Source organism: Giraffa tippelskirchi, chromosome 7 (assembly GCF_054371585.1).
Source record: "Giraffa tippelskirchi isolate mGirTip1 chromosome 7, T2T-mGirTip1v1.2.pri, whole genome shotgun sequence".
Lineage (NCBI taxonomy): Eukaryota > Metazoa > Chordata > Mammalia > Artiodactyla > Giraffidae > Giraffa > Giraffa tippelskirchi.
Window position 1 is genome coordinate 97,733,660 of NC_137281.1, and position 18,143 is coordinate 97,751,802.

Genomic DNA, 18,143 nt, shown 5'->3' on the forward strand with positions numbered 1-18,143 from the left:
CCCATCTGATTAGGTCCCCACCCTCATCACCTCATTTAAACTTATTACCTCCTTAAAGACCTTGTCTCTAAATACAGTCGCATTGGGGCTTAGGGTTTCAACATACTGATTTGCTGAGCGGGAAAAATTCAATCCATAGCAGGAAATAAACAAGATAAAGGGCTTCCCTGGTGGCTCAGATGGTAAAGAATCTGCCTGTAATGTAGGAGACTAGGGTTCAATCCTTGGGTCAGGAAGATCCCCTGGAGAAAGGAATGGCTACTCACTCCAGTATTTTGCCTGGAGAATTTCATGGACATAGGAGCCTGGTGGGCTATAGTCCATGGGTCCACAAAGAGTCGGACATGACTGAGCCACTAATACTTTCATCTGATCATATGACGAACAAGGTAATATGAGTAAGACCCTGATTTTCTCTAGGAGTTTACAGTCTAGAGGTGGGTTGGGAGTGGAAACCAATACAAACACCCACGCATAACTGGAGCACCCAACCTGATAGAAATTCCCAGACAGAAGGGAAAACTAGTTGCCCTGAGACTGACAAAAGGAAAGCTAATAAATTTTTTCTGAAATGACTGAGAAAGTCTTCTGAAAGATATATTAGGTGGTACCACAAATATAAGATCCTATGCTAGCTTCCTTCTGAGGCAGATTTCAAAAACAGCAATCTGCAAAAATCTAACCACATGAAAACAGAATGAAATCTTTGAAAGAAAACAAGATAAAATATATGAAAACAAAGTTTAAAAAACCTAAAAAGTTTCCTATTTGGGAAATTAAATAGTTGGCCGTATGTGAAGGTTGTTGTTTTGCTTATCAAAATCTGATGCACAGCTCTCAGCAGCAGGGTCTCATGCACAATGAAAAATGTCTAAACCGAGATCAGCAAGAATATCTCAAAATCTAAATCTATATGCAATACAGTCTGTGTATTTACCCACACCAGCATATTGCAGAACTCTCTTGATTCTTATTTATTATTTAATTTTGTATACCAAAAAAATTTGTATGATCTGATTTATTGTGATATTTGTGGTGGTTTTTTTAAATTATTTCCTATTGAAGGATAATTGCTTTACAGAATTTTGCTGCTTTCTGTTAAACCTCAGCATGAATCAGCAATAGGTATACATATATCCTCTCCCTTTTGAAACTCCCTCCCATCTTCCTCCTCATCCCACCCCTCTAGGTTGATGTTTGAGTTTCCTGGGCCATACAGTAAATTCCCATTGGCTATCTATTTTCTGTATGGTAATGTAAGTTTCCATGTTACTCTTTCCATGCTTCTCACCCTCACCTCCCCTCTCCCTAGGTCCGCAAGTCTATTCTCTAATTTATTAACCAGAACAAGGGGACACATTTTTAGATAGGCGACTAACTTCTACTGATAAAAGCACATCCTATGGCTTTAAAAAAGAAAGTAGAAATCCCTTTTTTGTGGCTTATTTTCCCTTAAGAAAAGAGAGAGAAACTCTGATTGCCAACATGGTACTACAGAGAGGCTCCTTTTTAGGATTTCTAAGACATGGAATTTCTCCAATACTGGGGATTCCTAACAAGACTTGATGAGGCATATTGAGGGGAAACAAACTGGCAATTTTATATTAACATATCTAAGGCCAGTTCATCTGACTTCAGGTAATTTTTAGCTAAACAGCAGAACTTCTGCAGGACATAATACTTTCACAAAAATGGACTGATTCTGATTTCAATTAGAAGTTTTGCAGTTTGCTTTGAAATCACTCCAACAGTATCTTTCAAAGCTCATTTCTTACCACACTGCCATTATCTGTTTACTCATTATCTCCCCTGCTAGATTGCAAGCTCTTTGATGACAGGCATTGCCTTGTCCACTGCCTTCTCTCCACCACTTCTCAGGGACAATACCTTATTGAAGGTTTTGGACCTTCTCCATCAATTTTCCTGTTAGTCATTTTACACAGCTGTGTTTTTTTGTTTTTATTTTTTTTTTTAATTTGGAAAACATACCCATCCAGCATCTGGACTGGAAATCAGTACACAATGAATATGCAGTCACTCAAAAATACAAATCGGTTATAAAATGTAAAACTGGATAAATCTTTATAGGTCCTGAACAAGCCCTGTCACTGAAGGGGGCGAATTACATTCTCTCTTGTGCTGAAAGTCCTTGTGTTGGCTAATGGGATCCTCACATTCATTTCTAACTGATACCTTGAGGTTCTGAAAGTATCTCTGAATAAACTAGATAATCTCCAACATCCATTCTTCTCCATCTTCCTTTTAGGTGAGTATGACTTCCTGGAATAATTACTACATTTCAGAGCATTTCTTGAAAGTTGGTATGACTGGCTTCACAACTAAAACTCTTGTCAATAAAATGTATGTGGAAACAATGCATGCAGCTTCCAGAAAGAGCCTTAAAAGGAGGGGTTGCTCTTCTAATCCTTGTCCTGCTCCTTCTAGCTGGTTGGAATATTGACATAATAGCTGGGGTTCCAGCAGTTATTTTGTGTCATGAGGTATGTTGAGAAAATAAACCATGTCCACTGAAACAATAAGATAGAAGCCTGTATCGCTGATGCAAAGGGTCACTGACTACATCACTCCCCAATACCAGACTCCTTTAATAGGAAACAAATAACTGCAATCTTGTATAAGTTGCATTATTTTACTTTGTTTTGATACTTATGGCCAAATGTAATCTCTATTTTTATTCTCTGACTGAGGGAATAGTTTCTTGGTCTGATATTACTCAGTAAGCATTAAAGAATTTATAGTAGCTTCATAGGAGTTTTGAAGAGGCATCTGTTTAAATGCTATGCAAAATGTTATCCATGGACCATTGACAACCCACATGCTATCTGTTATGCGTCCATGACAAGATAACTAGAGAATTTGAGAATAAACATTTAAAAACTTTTGTAGCAATTTCACACTGCCTGACTTATCTCATTGAATGAGGTGAACATCTTTGAACTTTCCTAGTGAGTTACATATAATCCAAACTGCCTGCTAATCATGGACTTTATGATATGTCACTTTAAAGTTATCTTGTTAGCTGTCAGCAAAAGTGTTTTAAAAATCTGAGACCATATAAGCACATATTCATAAAAGCATATATCTACAGAGACATAGATAGATTGATTGATAGACATCTGAGAAAGTACAAGCATATAAATATATATAAGCATATATACAAATGAAATTTATATATTGGAGAATTGAAATTGGTATTACTAATTTTAATGTTAATTTACAGATAAAAACAAGCTTTGCTGATTTTTGTCAAGAAAATACTAACTTCTTATGATCACAGCTGCTATATTAACTAAATGATGACAATAAATAAGATTTCATAGAAATAAAGACTGGAAAGTTTTATACTTTTATTTGAAAGTATGATTCTTCATATATTGAGTTCAGTTTTACAGCCGTAATTGATGTTTAAGTTAAATAACAGTGTGTTATCTGAAGAGGTGGGTTGGCTAATCAATCAATGAAATCATTAAGACCTAAGAAATATTTACGCCCAAATCATAAAAAGTAAATTCAAAACCAGAAGAATTTTTTTTTAAAAAAAGTACAGGATCAAACAGCTACCAGAAGAAAATGTGCTTTGTGGGCTTCTTATAAAAGTAACACGTTGAGTAGCTAAGTCGAAAAACCCACACATTTGTTGAAATATAAATGAGAGACTGCAAATCAAAGATGCTTGCTTGGAAATGTTGAAAGGATCTTGTCAGACAAGGTAATTCAACTGCCTTTTTCCAGGGACACCAAAGTTATGCAGGATCAACTATAAAACAAACGAAGCTAGTAATATGATTTTTATTACAACTAGACGGATGTACAATTATTTCTAAAATAGCAACTCTTTTCATGTGCATGCAGTTTGAACATGATGGTGACATAAGGAAGAACTGTTTCTTAAGTGTTCTTTTCAAAACACTACCAATTCTAAACTACATAAAACCACGAAGGGTTAATCAACAAATGTGATTTAGAGTTTAAATTTTAGGAGTACTCTCTGATGGATTTATGGAAAGCATTTTGGAAGAGCTGTGCCACAGTGTAAATCAATGAGGTGCTTCCTTCATCAAGAAAATCTTATTACAAAAATGCTGACTAAAAAGTTCACTTGGTGTAAGTTACATTAAAGCTAATGCACTAAATTTGAGAGCATTCTTTTTGCTTGTAATGATATAGAAGCTGGATATAAACAACTACTGTGATACGGTTACTGAGGAAAAACATTCTATCAGGAATATTTGAACTACTGGACAAACTTATCGTGTTTCTGCAAAATAAGAACTAGTTTCAACATTTCAGAGATATGAGTTAGTTATGCTAATTTGTTTTCTTTATCATTTGCTGTTTTAAACAACTTAATATTTTCATTCAAGTAAATGAGGTGACATGTTTTCAATGATAGACGAGATCAAAAGGCAAAAAAAAATGTTAGATTAGACAGAGTTTCTCCAGAGTTTTGATTGTCCTGTAATTTAACAACAACTAATGATAAGGCTGCAAAATCACTGCAGATGGTGATTGGAGCCATGAAATTAAAAGACGCTTACTCCTTGGAAGGAAAGTTATGACCAACCTAGATAGCATATTAAAAAGCAGAGATATTACTTTGTCAACAAAGATCCGTCTAGTCAAGGTTATGGTTTTTCCAATGGTCATGTATGGATGTGAGAGTTGGACTATAAAGAAAGCTGAGAGCAGAAGAATTGATGCTTTTGAACTGTGGTGTTGGAGAAGACTCTTGAGAGTCCCTTGGACTGCAAGGAGATCCAACCAGTCCATCCTAAAGGAGATCAGTCCTGAATATTCATTGGAAGGACTAATGTTGAAGCTGAAACTCCAATACTTTGACCACCTGATGTGAAGAGCTGACTCATTGGAAAAGACCCTGATGCTGGGAAAGATTGAGGGCAAGAGGAGAAGGGGATGACAGAGGATGAGATGGTTGGATGGCATCACCGACTCGATGGACATGAGTTTGGGTAAACTCCGGGAGTTAGTAATGAACAGGGAGGCCTGGCATGCTGCGGTTCATGGGGTCGCAAAGAGTCGGATACGACTGAATGAATGAACTGAACGGAACTGAACCGTCAGCCTTTGTTCACTGACGGAGAGCAGATTATGGTGTATCCAAAGGTGACGGAAGCACACTTCCTGTCTCAAAACAGACTGAGGCCCTACCACTATAGGTCTCAGAAACCAAAGAGACAGGAAACAGACCTCATATGGAAAAGCCACACAGGAAGCAGTAAGAGGGCCTGTAACTCTTGGGCTCCACTTCCTGGTGGCTCAGACGGTAAAGAGTCCACCTGCAATGCAGGAGACAAGGGTTTGATTCCTGGGTCGGGAAGATCCCCTGGGGGAGGAAATGGCAACCTACTCCAGCAATCTTGCCTGGAGAATCCCCATGGACAGAGGAAACTGACGGGCTATAGTACATGAGGCCACAAAAGAGGTGGATATGACTGAGCAACTACACCACAACAACAATTCTTGGGCTACTTGGCCAGTGTATGTGCTCAGTTACTCAGTCATGTCCCACTCTACAGGACCCCAGGGACTGTAGCCTGCCAGACTCCTCTGTCCATGGGATTCTCCAGGCAAGAATAGCGGAGTGGAATGCCATTTCCTCCTCCAGGATATCGTCCCAACCCAGGGATCGAAGCCACTTCTCTGGAGTCTCCTACACAGGTAAGTGGATTTTTTACCACAGCCAGAAAAGGATACAAAACCAAGACACAGACGCAGATAGTACAGCACACCTGAGGGGAACCTCTCTGAAGGGAATTGGGAGTGAGTCTCCAAACCCCACTGGCAGGGTGGGGAGGAGAAGCAGGGCCATATTCTCCTTCAACGCTGATCGGGAGGCGGATGTTCCATGGGACAATTTAGAGACTCTGGTAGATGCGGAGGCTTGGCTCGTGGTCCATACATGACACAGCTGAGCTCCCTGATAGATTTGGCCCCATAGAGATTGGATGCCTACTCTCCCAATTTGGCAGGTCAAGGGATACCTGAGAGTTTTCACCAGACACATATAGGCTCTGTGCCCATAATCCACTCTCAGAGATCAGGGAAGACCATGTACGCTTGTTCTCCAGGGATGTCATGTGACTTTTCTATAAAAGAGTTGAAAGTGCTATATAAGTACTGAATGGCACTGTTCTTCCACAGAGCTCTCATGGGCAAGATAAAAGATAGGAGCTCCCTCTCTGCCTCTGAGAGCCTTTTCCCAGAGTCCCTTCTCCTTTTGTCCACCCCATCTATAAACTATAAGGTATCTGCCCTGAGATTCTGAGATGACCTTTTCCATTAATCGCCATGATTATTCATGTTTTGTGGAAAGAACTCACTTGAGGTCTGAATCCCCAGTAAGCTGTAGGAGTGCCTGGTCAAATCCAGTACAATGTAGCAATGATCTCATTCTCTAGAGCTGGCTTCAGTTAAAGAAATGCTTCATTCATTGGAGGAATGGGGGGGTCTGAGGTGGGAGGTGTGGTTTGCATTCATTGTGGAGTTTCAGTATCTGCAACAAGTGAACTGGGTTTCTGTGCTAGACACTGCCTTTCCCTTTCCTGTCCAGTAGTTTCAAACTCTATATTCACAAGATCTCCAAAATCCCATCACAAGTCAAACAATAGAGCCCTCAATTTAAAAACTCTAACTCTGGTTTCAGCGAGCTAAGTCAACATCCAAATGCTCCCTGAGTTTTCATAGCCCTTATTGCTTGTGTCGTAGGTTTGGCACTTGATTATATTCAACTTAGCACATAATTATATCCCCACCCTCACAAGTTTTCCTTTCGTTGCTTGTTAAGTGTTCTGCTTTCTTCTTCCTAATAACACAGTTAGTCCCTAAACAACAGAGACCACTTTTCACCCTTCACCAGCAACCCACAGACATAACATAATGTCAGGCCAATAGCAGACATGTGATAAGCACCTGCTGAGCTGAACAGAGTGGAACAAATCACCAGATTCACCTTCCAACTTGCAATGTGATTGATGAGGAGAAAAGGCAAGACCAATTGGGCATTGAGCTTACCCCTGTATCTGTCACTGCTGGAAAGTCATATGCTTCCTCACTGGGCTTTTGATGGGAAAAGAATGGTTTTCCTGAGGCTTTAGCGTGGGCATGTCCTGGGGGAGCCCCTTCTAATGAGCAGTAAGGGTCTGGGTGGATAGTGACTGTGACTCATTGTCAAGCCTACGTGGGAGCCCTGGTGGCTATCATCTCATATGAAAAGCATTTCTGTTCCATCCTGCTTCTTCCCACACTCAATCTTCCTGGATCACTCTGTTGCCATAAGCATCCATACCATGGCTTGTGTTTCCAGGCTACGTGTGATTCTCAGAACATTAGCACCAGCAACAGGGCTTATTGAAAATGCAGAATATTTGGCTACATCTCAGGCTTAATGAAGCGGGACCTTTTTAACAAGAGTCTTACAAACATTACAATTAGGGAAGTCCTGTTCTCAAAAGGAGCTTCCTAGGTGGCTCAGTGGTAAAGAATACACCTGCCAAGCAGTTGTGGGTTTGATTCCTGGATTGGGAAGACCCTCTGGAGGAGGAAAGGGCAACCCACACCAGTATTCTTGCCTGGGAAATCCCATGGACAAAGGGGCCTGGTGGGCTACAGTCCATGGGGTTGCAAAGAGTTGGACATGACTTAGCTACTAAACAGCAGAGGCAGCAGCTCTAAAGAGAGCCTTGTAAGGAATCACCCTTGAGGAGGCAGCCTGACTCTCTGAGCTACAGCTGCACATCAATCTAGAGAGCTATCCTGAACTCTAAATTATGTTTTCTTACTCAAGAGAAGGAGAAAATCGACAAAGCAGCAAGTACACAAATTATCCTCAACCCATAGGCAGGCACAGAACTCAAAAGAAATTTGGCAAGGCTAACAGTAAGCAGGATGCTGCTACTAAGACTTGTAATAAACATGCAGGTAGCCCCCCATGCACTGCTCTGTACTTCTGTCTGTTGCCATTTATGCTCCAGTACATACAGCCTTCAGCTGAGTGCTGATCCAACATATTAGTGGGAACCTAATATGTGTCTGAAAACATATTCTAGTGAAAGTCTAAAACCACAGAGCACAGCAGAGCAAACCACAGAGTACAACAGAGCACGGAGCACAACAGCTGCTAACTCTTCCTAACAAACGTTATAGAAATCACTACCGTGATTCCGAAACTCTGAAACCTGGGTTTGATCCAATCTATTGCAGTCTACAACAACTCAGAATGTTCTTCCCTCCCTTCCACCTACAGATGCTCTGTGCAAGTTTCAAGGCTTCATTCAACTCCTGCTTCCTTCCCAGCATCTCCCTGATCACCCCAAACCACACGGGGGACATCCTCCAATATTCTGGTTCTTCACAGTTTCATGAAGATTGTTCTCCTCAATAAAGTTGTAAGTTTCTGGAATGAGGAACTTTTGTGCCTTAGTTCTATTCCTCACCTAGTCCATTCCCTTGAAGGCTGTAGACACTTACAAATCATTAAATATGAGTAAACATTCTCAAACAGGACTTAGAAAGGACTGTGGAGTAGCCCATTAATATGAGAATCTTCAGCTCACTTCCTAATAGCCAGCACCCTCCCTCTCTACACCATCACAGCTTGTCTTGGGTAGACTATCCTCTCTCCAGAGGTCCTTCTAGGAGAGTCTCAGGGCACTCAGATTTCGGAACCGTGTGCAGTCCAGGTGAGTAGACTAAGAGATGACCCTTGGTCTGACAGCAGCAAATTATGTTCAGCCCAGAGACCCAGCCAAGCAATTCTTCCACTTACTTGTGACTCTTGGGGAGTACCAAGCTAGTGTTTCACAATGGGAATGACAGGTCAGACAATAAGAAGTGACAATAATAATAATAGTTTCAGGATGAGGTTTTTCTGTTAGGCTGACTGTATTTCTGACCTCCACTGGGAAAATAACTGCACTCCACAGTCCTCCTGCCTTTGGCACTATCGACTAGAAGAGAACAGTTTCAGACAATGACCAAAGGCATCCACTGACCTTCTTCCTGGAAATATTATTGCTCAAAGACAAATACCATATGATATTGCTTTTATGTGGAATCTAAAAAAATGGATACAAATGAGCTTATTTATAAAATGGAAACAGACTCACATACATGGAAAACAAATTTTTGGTTACCTAAGGGGTGGAAAGAGAGAAATTAGGAGTTTGAGATTAACATATACACACTACTGTATATAAAATAGATAAACAACAAGGACCTACTATATAGTACAGGGAACTATACTCAGTATCTTATAAAAATCTATAAAGGAAAAGAATCTGAAAATGTGTATATATATATATATATATATATATATATACATACAAATATATATGCAACATATATATGCAAATACACAAGTACACACACACACATATCTGAATCACTCTGCTGTATGTCTGAACCTAACATGACATTGTAACATTTATAAATCAACTACACTTCAATAAACACCCCTCCAAAAAAAAAAAAAAAAAAGCATGAAAAAAGAGATGATGCCTGTTATCAGAACATCTTTTTTAAAAACTAGATGTGTGGATTTTCCTCCTACCTCTCTGCTGTCTTCCCTAACATGAACTAAATTAGCAATATATAGACCAAATTTCAAAATCACTGAATAACCTTAAATACATAGTCAATTGAAAACATCCTGCATGCAAGGATGGGAACACTAGCTATGATTCCACCCTGCCATGACTGTCATGAAGGTCAGCCTCCTTCCCAGGACCACTGGATTCACAGTTCCAGGGACTGCAGCTCACAGGGTCGTTTCAGAAACAGGGTCCACAGTGCTTGCAGTGCACAGCCTGCAGGTCATATGCGGTAGCCCTGCGCCTTCTTCTGCAAATTATCTTTTATTCTTTCCAATGACTTTCCAATGACCCATACCTGACAAACTTGTAAAATACGAGGAAATTTAAAATGGTTATTAAGTCTTAAAATAAGGAAAGTTGAATGTTTTTCCTTTAAATTGCCCTGAGTATAATGTCTTCAACAATTACAGGCCTAGCAGGAACCCTCAGGAGTTATTACATTTTTGTCTTAAGAATAATGTCACACAACAAGAAACCACTCTAGTCCTTCTTTAAAAAGCAAACAACCATCTCTCCCTCAAAACATAATCCTAAAAAGGAACTGCAAACATTCTACAGAATGATACACTCTTGCCGCTAACCTCTTTCACGCCAGGAAATCCTTCCTGATTGCTACCCTCATTACCATCTTCTATTAAAAATAGAGGCTGGCTCCATTAAACACAAAGTTTCAGGCTCCCCACAAGTATCCATGGTCTCATACTTGGCCGGCACCTTTCTGGGCACCAGATGACTCAGTGTTGAAAGCATTCCTCCAGGTCCTTAAAATGTAACCTCAGTCCTCTACTCAGTTCCTCCTTAAAAGGAGAAAACTCAGAAGTTGGTTTGTACAGGTTTGGGATCCAACAAATATCTCTGGCAAATATTTGCTGTTTTTTTTTTTCCCCCAGCCAATGTTCATGACCTAGAAGAAGCTGCACCTGTCTTGGAGGTTAGAGAAATGAACCAAGGCATTTGATATAGAGGCAATCTTGTCATCTTAAAAAGCCAGAGGAGGAAATCCAAATCTCAAAAGGAAAATTCTTATGAAAAAGGTAGTGAAAGATTTACCACTTTCGTTTTTCCCTTTGAAAAAAAAAATCAATGGCCATTGGGTGTTTAAAGGAGAACAAAGACTCCCTGAGAGAAAGGTGAAGGTAAATATTTGCAATAATATGTCACTGCATTTTACATAATGGGCCAGTCGTCTATGAGACCTGACACCTTTCATACCTACAGGTTGTTGGTTTTTTTCCTTGTTTGCTCTCTCAAGGTAAGCCTCTCTTAGGCTGCCAGCCACCAAAGAGGCTGCTGAATGAATACCAGGACGCTGACGGGCATTTGGCCAACATGACCTCAGACGTATTGACACGCTGAGATGAGATCATGATGTAATCCGGTTTCAGCCTCACTAATTTTCTGCCCGTGAATATTCCAACGTGTGCCTCAAGGATGTGGTAAATGTTGGTTTAAGATAAAAAAGTTAAGACAAATATTAGCGTGCTACATAAAGGTACCACTTTCCATGAGAGCTTTGTTTTTCAGCACGAGCTCCCTGGGTCCCATCTCCAGAGACTCTGATTGCATCAGTCTAAAGCGCAGCCTGGGCACTATCATTTTAAAAAACTCCTCCAGTGATTCTAATGAGAGGCTCTGACGGAGAAACACTACATTTGAGAATTGCCAGAATATTTTGTATTGTATTTGGAATGATAGATAAAACTGGCCCAACGAGCCCACACTAGATGTTAAAAGCTGAATCTGCAGAGAAATAGGGAAGGTGGGGATTGAGCGATTAATGGCAGAAGAAAAAAGACCACCGTGCTCCAACCTGAAATCTGAAATCTGGTGAGAGACAAAACACACAAACAGTAACTCTGTGAAGGAGACCCAGGTTTGATCCCTGGTCAGGAAACTAGATCCCACATAGTGCTACTAAGAGTTTGCATGCCAAAGCTAAAAATCTCACATGCTGCAAACTAAGACCTGATGCAGCCAAATAAATAAATACTAAAAAAAAAAAAAAAAAAGAAAAAGAATATGTCACAGGAGACCTAGAAGAAATTTAGTGAAAAGTCAGTAAGGTTTCTAGACAGTCCAACTCCTGCTCTGTGGACCTGGGAATTGATGACAACCCCTTCCCACTCTCCATGCTGGGCCCTGATGTTGGATTTTGCACATGAAGAAATAATCTAAAAGGAAGTTAAAAAAAAAAGAAGAAAACACTGAACAGAGCACTAATGACCTACGGGACAGTATCAAACAGTCAAATACATACATAAACAGAGTTTCTAAAGACACAAGGATTGTGGCAGGAGTGATGGCCACACATTATAAGCATATAGTAACAAATTCTGGGAAAGATAGATAAAGGAAACATCATAAAAACAACTGAATAATATATAGAGATATAATAAGAAAAATGAAGGCTGACTTTTTAAGAAAAACAATGTAGTCCTACTTCAAAAAAAAAAAAGTCTATTAATCTAATACTCTATATATCCAGTAATAATACCCTTCAACATAAAGGCAAAATAAAGATGTTTTCATACAAATCAAAGCTGAGTGAATCCACTGTCCACAAACCTACAGTGTGAGAAATGCTAAACCAACTTCTTCAGGCTGAAGTAAAATGATACCACTTTGGAAACTGGCAATTTGTTCCTATAGGAATGGTTTAAAATGGCTGATAAGGAAGCTGTGGTACATATACACAATGGAATATTACTCAGCCATTAAAAAGAATACATTTGAATCAGTTCTAATGAGGTGGATGAAACTGGAGCTTATTATACAGAGTGAAGTAAGCCAGAAAGAAAAACACCAATACAGTATACTAATGCATATATATGGTATTTAGTTAATCGGTAAAGATAACCCTGTATGCGATACATCAAAAGAGACACAGATAAATAGAACAGTATTATGGACTCTGTGGGAGAGGGAGAGGGCGGAATGATATGGGAGAATGGCACTGAAGCATGTAAATTATCATATGTGAAACGAATCGCCAGTCCAGGTTCGACGTATGATACAGGATGCTCGGGGCTGGTGCACCGGGATGACCCGGAGGGATGGGACGTGGAGGGAGGTGGGAGGGGGGTTCTGGAAGGGGAAATCATGTACACCCATGGTGGATTCATGTCAATGTATGGCAAAACAAATACAATATTGTAAAGTTAAAAAATAGATAAATAAACTAATTTTAAAAAATAATAAATAAATAAAAGTGGCTGAAATGGTAAATGGATGGGTAAATATATAGTATTGCTTTTTTCTAGTTTCTTTGAAAGATATTTGCTTAAAGTAAAAGAACATTGTATTTGAGTGGTTATAATGTATATAGTAGCAAATTATATGACAGCAACTTGAAAAAAGAACAGGGAAGGCAAATGGAATTAAAATGTTGTAATCACTTTACATTATACATAGAGCGATACTATATTAATTCCAAATATACTGTAAGTTAGGTACATATATTATAGACCCTTGAGGAAATACTGAAGGATAAAGTAAAAAGATGAAAATAAAAGGTCAAAAGAAGACTCACAATAGGACATTTTATATATTTTAATGTATATAATATATTTAAATATATATATTTGAGAAAGGATATGTATTCAGGCATACAAAGAATTTTTACAGTTAAGTAGTTTTTAAAAAGACAACCCACTAAAAATGGGCCAAAGATTTGAATAGACATTTCATAAAAGAAGATATAAAGATGTTCAACATCATTACTCATCAGGGAAATGCAAATTAAAACCAAAATGAGAAATCCCATGGAAAAAGGAGCCTGGCAGGCAACAATCTACGGAGTTGCTAGAGTCAGACATGACTTAGAGACTAAACCACCACCATTACACACCCACTACAGTGGTTAAAATCAAAAAGCCTAAAATGCCAAATATTACTTATAATCCTGCAATTCTCAGTGTTTATCCAAAAGAAATGAAAACATAGGTCCACAAATTAGGCTGTACATGAATATTCATTGTACTTTTATTAATAATAGCTGAGACCCCAAAACAAGAGGAAAATGAATAAATTAATTGTTGTATATTTACACAACACAATATGACCAAACAACAATAACAAAAAGGAATGAACTACTGATTCATGCAAGAACATGGATGAACGTCAAGGACAATGCATTGAAGAGGTGGGAGGGAAGACAGACACACAGGAGTCCGCAGTGCATGATTCCTTTTTGTGATATTCAAAAATAGGCACACAGGCAAAATCAATTTGGGTAGATAAATCAGAACAGACAAGATATTTGAAAGGACTTTTTTTTTTTCCCCCAAATGTAGCTCAAATGGTCAGAAGTTGGCCAAATTGAAAGTTGATATTCAGAACCTGATAGGAATTTTTTTTTTTAATCTTTTTTATTTTATGTTGGAGTATAGCTGAAAATGAGACTTCCCAGGTGGTGCTAGTGGTAAAGAACCTGCTTGCCAATGCAGGAGACATAAGAGATATGGGTTCGATCCCTGGGTCAGGAAGATCCCCTGAAGGAGGGCATGGTAACCTACTCTAGTATTCTTGACTGGAGAATTCCATGGACAGAGGAGCCTGGCAGGCTACAGTCCAGAGAGTCGCAAAGAGTCAGACACAACTGAAGTGACTTAGCAGGCATACAGAGCAGATAAACAATGTCCTGATAGCTTCAGATGGACAGCAAAGGGATTCAGCCATATACATACATGTATCCATTCTCCTCTCACAAACTTCCCTCCCAACAGCCTGAAAGGAACTTTTTAAAAGCCTTCCCTTCTAAGCTAAAATTAAACTATGTACCCAAAGTGAATGAAAACCATTCCAAAGACAAATAGCTTTAACTCTGGAATGTAGGTAGAATCTTTTGGTTTCTTTTTAATTCAAGATTTTCTCCCTGATAGTGGAAAGCATATTTGAGGATAATGTAACTAGATTGGGGAGGTAGGGTATCAGCCTTGATAATCATTCAGATTGTAACCCAATTCTTTGAGGAATTAAAGGCAACTGTCCTACAACTGGTAGAACTTATATAGCAGCTTGAATCTTTACAAGAATAGAAAAAATCCACCTCTCCTTTTTACCAATTCTAAATCCTCCTCTATTCATTTCAAAAGGCTTATAGGTATTATAAAAATTCTGGTCTCAGAAAACAAAAGTCCTCCCTGAAGGAACTGATATTCTTTCTCTGAGTCTTTGTTGCTTCCCTGGTGGTTCAGATGGTAAAGCATCTGCCTGCAATGCGGGAGAAGTCAGCTGTTTGATTCCGCAAATGGGAAAGGTGGCAAAGTCCACCAATGGTCTCAACATTCATTTCTCCTGCTCTCTTTAGTAACAGAAATCAGGGATTCTCCAGTGGCTCAGATGGTAAAGAATCTGCCTGCAATGTGGGAGACCCGGGTTTGATCCCTGGGTTGGGAAGATCCCCTGGAGAAGGAAATGGCAACCCACTCCAGTATGCTTGCCTGGAGAATCCCCATGGACAGAGGTGCCTGGGAGGCCAAGGTCCATGGGGTCACCAACTGAGTGACTTCACTTTTCTTTCTGAGCCTTTGAGATGTTAATATTCTACTGCTTTTCCCTAGAGAGCCACCTCTTTGAAATGCAAACTTCAAGTAGGTAAATTCTTATCAGAAGGAAAAAAAGGGAGGGTCTATTTGGAAACTAGGCAAATGGAAAATCTTTAAAGTCTTCTGCATAAATATTAATAAAAAGTTTAAGCCATCTGAGCAGGTAAGCTTAATTTATTCCATTTGCCAGAAACACTCTTCTTTTGCAAACTTGTGAGTTTTTCATTATCATACTCGTTTCATGGTTAAAATTTTAAAATGAAAGCTGTAAGATCTGTTTGCACATTATTAGTGTGTTTACGTATGTATGTCACAGATGTGTGATATTTTTCGACCTTCAGAGGATACTGTCATAATTAATTTGTGCATGTGTATGCTTGGTCTCTCAGTTGTGTCAGACTCTGCAACCCCATGGACTGTCCTTCCCCCAGGTTCCTCTGTCCATGGGATTTCCCAGGCAAGAATACTAGAGTGGGTTGCCATTTCCTTCTGCAGGGGATCTTCCGGACCAGGGATTTAACCTGTGTCCCTGACATTGGCAGGTGGATTCTTTACCACGGATCCACCTGGAAAGCCCATATAAAGAGCTCTTTTTAACTGACTTAAGGAGAGTAAAGTATTTGCATAAATTAAGTATAGTCTGAGGAATATAGAAACTAAGCCAAATGTTATTCAAGTTCATGTGATTTAGGATAATTCGGGGGAAACAAATTTAAGTTTGTTAGCCTGATTAAAACAGGTATTCTTTAGAGTTATCAATGTTAAAAAATAATGCAGACATGCAACTTTCATTCTACCTAGATTTACTAAAAGAGCTGATGTTATCTCTGTCACAGATTTGCCAGAAAAATAGATAGCTTAAGATGATGGTTAGATGTTTAATGTTTCATGACACATTTAAGAGTAACATAAGCATAATTGTTAAGAATTGTTGGAACCAGTGTGAGGAAAGCAAGAGAGACTCCATTTTGAAGCCTGTCATCCATCTTAAAGACTGGATGTGAACTGGGCCTGAGCCTTGACCAAGTGTGAGGAAACCATTGCTAGCGAAAAGCAGGTCTCCTGGAGACTTCCCTCCCCACAGATGACAGAGATTGTAGTTTAGGTCAGGCTGTCCCTGTTAGATTAACCATGGAAACATCCCCCCTTGATGTATAATTATTGTCCCCACCTTTAACATTAATTGTTTGTTCTCCTAGCACCTACTTGTTGTAAAACTCAATCATATACAACAAAGAGGTTGCTAACATGTAACCAGTCATGTAGTAGGGGGTATAAAACTGGGCCTCTCAGAAACATCAAGGTCCTTGTTGGGAACTGATTCCCCTTGGACCCACTGGCATAATAAACTGTACTCCACTGTCTTGAGTGTCCTCCAACATGTGTTTTGTGACTCCAGATTCCACAACGTTTCTGGTGCGTTGGGCAGGAAGCCATCGGAGAGACAGGCCCATTGAGCCTCCACCTGCCACTCACTGGGATGAGAGCCCCTGGGAGGGGAAGGTGCCTCCCACTCCAGATCAGCTCTTGTTTTAGCGACTTATCCTTCCAGGCGGACTTCACAAGACCATGGACAACAGAAGGGAAATGTGCAGGTAGGTCCCACTATAGTAGTGGAAAAAGGGGCCTGATCAACCAACCCCTTGGGGCTGGATGAGTCTACGGCAGCTGTGTCCTCATAGGCTCAGTGGGAAATTGTTTATTGAAATAAGTGGTACTCTGTTAACTAGGCCTGTACTGACTGTCAACGTATCTTTTGTTTTCCAAGGGACTGTCCCTTTTGCCTAGGGACTCAGGGACCTCCCGAGCGTTGCTTGGGTTTGGATTAGGAACTGTGGCTTTGGACGTATGTTTGCCTGCACCAACCAGTGTTAAGACAGTCTTGGATTTCACACGGATCAGACTTGTGCAGAGAAGAGTAGGTAGAAGCCTTAATTTATTGGATCTAGTTGGCTACCAAGAGAGCAAGAGGAACACAAGAGGTATTATAAAAGGAAAGTGAAAGTAGGATGGGTAGCGGAGAATCCAAGCCTACCATTCTTGGATGCATGACTAAAAACTTCAGAAAGGGCTTTGGAGGAGACTATGGCATAAAATTAACCCCAAACAAGCTTAAAACCTTTTGTGAGATACACTGGCCAAGCTTTGGGGTAGGATGGCCCTCAGAGGGAACCCTAAAATTGGACAAAGTTCGGGCTGTGTACTCTGTGGTAACCAGGCAGCCAGGCCACCCAGATCAGTTTCTGTACATTGACTCATGGCTACTTATTGCGCAAAACCCACCCCCTTGGGCCTGGGTATGTTACCTTAAAAAAGGAGAAAGCAAGATTTTGCTGGTATAGGCAGAATCCACAAAAGAAAAGCTGAAAAAAAAATATATCATGATCCAGAGGAAGAGGAGCTCCCACTTCCTCCCCCATACTGGCAAACTGCCGGGAGCCAGCCCATGAGATCCCACCCATGACAGAGTCATGGGAAAGAGGAATGATTGAGCACGGCTTCTCAGGCCTCAGGGATTCTCAGAAGGCTGCCTCAGCGCTCACCTTGAAGATATCTGTCTGTCTGATGTTTACTATAAAAAACCTCTTCTTATTTCCTATGACTTAAGCAAAAGGCCTTTCCCGATTTCCTTCTAAAATAGATCACTCTGAAACCTCAAATCAACAAGGCCCCTGAACGGTAGCACCCTAAATAAAATTATCTGGGATATAGAGTATGCTGATCTAAATTCCTTTTGCTAACATATTGGTTTGTTTAATAAATGTACCTGTGCCTTTGGAGCTAATGTGCATGACTGTTCCTTAATAATAAAACAGCATTGAGAGCCTCCACACGAAAAGCCCCTATGGGCACAAAACCCTTCACAGGAAAAAAGGCTTGTTGGGAAATATAGGAAATGTTGCTTTGTGAAACTGTTGCTTAGTCTATATTTACTCGCTATGTTTTTACTCTTAACGTATTTAGC

General features: G+C 39.9%; 1 protein-coding gene across 1 annotated transcript in view; it reads right to left on the reverse strand.

Annotated features, from left to right (window-relative positions):
* Positions 1–18,143, reverse strand: part of RASGRP1 (RAS guanyl releasing protein 1) — a 776,793-nt gene that overhangs the window by 715,205 nt on the left and 43,445 nt on the right. The gene's annotated exons all lie outside the window — the stretch shown is intronic.